The sequence below is a fragment of the Hoplias malabaricus genome, unplaced genomic scaffold (assembly GCF_029633855.1).
Source record: "Hoplias malabaricus isolate fHopMal1 unplaced genomic scaffold, fHopMal1.hap1 scaffold_60, whole genome shotgun sequence".
Classification (NCBI taxonomy): Eukaryota; Metazoa; Chordata; class Actinopteri; order Characiformes; family Erythrinidae; genus Hoplias; species Hoplias malabaricus.
Genome location: NW_027101071.1, coordinates 118,918 through 121,468, shown reverse-complemented (window position 1 = coordinate 121,468; position 2,551 = coordinate 118,918). Strand labels below are relative to the sequence as shown.

Sequence of the window (2,551 nt, the reverse complement as noted above, 5' to 3'; positions counted from 1 at the left end):
AGAGTTGTATGAGGTTTGTGCCCGGCCCGTTACAGGCCGGGCGAAGGAAGCCATTCGAACACGAGACAACGTTTGACAATATTTCAAGCCGGGTGCCTTCCCCCCCGTGGAGGGGGGAAGGTCATTGAACCTGGGCGTCACCACCGGACCGAGGAGTTACGGCCCGGGGGACGATCGCCCGAGTAGGTGCCCGAGACTTACGTGGTTTAGGAGACCGGGTCTAGGCCCCACCGTTCCCGGCGAGGCCCAGGGTTTGGTTCGCTGCGTTACGGGTCCCGGTCTAAGGCATTCAGGCGTGCGCTCAAAGCCAAGCTCTCCACCCCGGAGGGTATGAGCGAGGCCCGGTGGTACGCTCCCAAGTCCCCCGCTTAGGGGAAGGCGCTGGGTAGATCCCACCTAGTCAGGACCGGCGGGCACCGGCCGTCTCCTTCGGGTGTTTAAACGCATCCGGGGTTCGTGAGGCCCCTTCAACTCGCGCACCGGCCTTAGACTATTATACGGTCCGTCTCTGCGAAGCCAACATCGGGGTATTTGCATGCGCTCTTAAGCTCCGCTCCAACCCCGTGAGGGGAAAGAGTTTCGCCCGGCGGTACGCTCCCGTCCACCACCACCCCCTGTGCCGGGGGGATGGGTTCAGGGAGATCCCACCGAGGCCGGCGAGCACCGGCCAACGCCCTGGGGGTGAGTAAGCCCCTTTGACTCGCGCACGCACAATCAAGCCTTCAACGATCAATGGTTGGTTTAACGACCCGGCGGGCGGCTCCGGCGCCACTCTCCCCCCCGCGAACGAGGGGGGCGGACCGGGGTACCTATGCACCTAAGGCGGTCCTCGCATAACCCCGAGTTCCGAAGCCGGCTCGCTACGTCCACCCACCCGGAGGGGGAGAGACTCACGTCGGCCGACGACGAAAGGTACGAGGCTTCTGCGGTCCATACCTTGAAGGTACCCGCCGGGGGAGGTTTGGCCTCTCGAGTCCGACTCGACAACCGGCCGTGGCCAGGTCACCGTTAATGATCCTTCCGCAGGTTCCCCTACGGAAACCTTGTTACGACTTTTACTCCCTCTAGATGCCCAGGTTCGATCGACTTCCCACCTCAACGAGGCAACCCCCCGGTAAAGGGGCACCTCGGAGACGGTCCGAGGACCTCACCAGGCCATCCAATCGGTAGTAGCGACGGGCGGTGTGTACAAAGGGCAGGGACTTAATCGACGCGGGCTGGTGACCCGCGACTACTTGGAATTCCTCGTTCAAGGGGAAAAGTTACAATCCCCTATCCCCAGCGGGGAAGGCGTTCATAGGATTGCCCAGGCCTTTCGGCATAGGATGGATGCACATGCTGAACCAGCCAGTGTAACTCACGTGCGGCCCCGGGCGTCTAAGGGCATCACAGACCTGTTATGGCCCCGAATCTCATACGGCTTTGCCTTGCCCCGGATCGCTCTAAGAAGTTCGGCCACCGACCGACGAACCCCTCGGGCCGCAAGCCCCCACAGGGACCCAAGGGAGGGCCGTGTAACTTTTTAAGGCACAGGGTCTCGTCCGTTATCGGAGTTAACCAGACGAATCGCTCCACGAACTCCCAACGGCCATGCACCACCACCCACAGAATCAAGAAAGAGCCATCAATCTGTCAATCCTTACCGTGTCCGGGCCGGGTGAGATTCCCCGTGTTGAGTCAAATTAAGCCGCAAGCTCCACTCCTGGTGGTGCCCTTCCGTCAATTCCTTTAAGTTTCAGCTTTGCAACCGTACTCCCCCCAGAGCCCAAAGACTCGTGGTTTCCCTCACGCTGCCCGGCGGGTCATGGTCGCTAGCCTCACGCCGCCGGATCGCGGGTCGGCATAGTTTACGGTCGGAACTACGACGGTATCTGATCGTCTTCGCTCCCCCGACTTTCGTTCTTGATTAATGAAAACATTCTTGGCAAATGCTTTCGCTTTCGTTCGTCCCACACCGGTCAACGAATTTCACCTCTATCGGTGTGGTACGGATGCCCCCGGCCGTCCCTCTTAATCATTGCCCTCGGTCCTTAAAACCCACGAAACAGGACCGTGGAAGCCCCGGAGCCCCACTCCGGAACGACCAGCCGTCCCGAAGGAGAGACCCCGAAGCCCCGCGGAAGGGCCCTATTCCATTATTCCTAGCTCAGTCAGACATGGCACGTGTCGGCCTGCTTTGAGCACTCTGCTTTATTCAAAGTAAACGCTCCGGACCCTCCAACCCACCGTGCACCGCAGTGAAGTACCCAGCTAAGGGCTTCTCCGCGGCCGGCGAGCAGAGGACACCGGCGGGTAGGGACCAGGTCCCAACATCCACCCAGAGACAGGGGGTCACCCCCGAAGGAGCTCCCCACGCCATCCCGGACAGTACAGGGGATCCGAGACCTGTCCCCACATCCAACTACGAGCTTTTTAACTGCAGCAACTTTAGCATACGCTATTGGAGCTGGAATTACCGCGGCTGCTGGCACCAGACTTGCCCTCCAATGGGTCATCACTCACGGACATAGATTGAGTTCATTTCGATTACGCTCCACAGGTTCATAGGACC

At 60.3% G+C, this 2,551-nt stretch overlaps 1 non-coding gene across 1 annotated transcript in view; it reads right to left on the bottom strand.

The window, feature by feature from the left end:
* LOC136684483 (5.8S ribosomal RNA) overlaps positions 1-6 on the bottom strand; it is a 154-nt gene extending 148 nt beyond the window's left edge. Inside the window, exon 1 of the ribosomal RNA XR_010799678.1 lies at positions 1-6. This exon is cut by the window's left edge and continues 148 nt beyond it. This is a non-coding gene — a ribosomal RNA (5.8S ribosomal RNA).
* Positions 7-2,551: the final 2,545 nt, after the last annotated feature.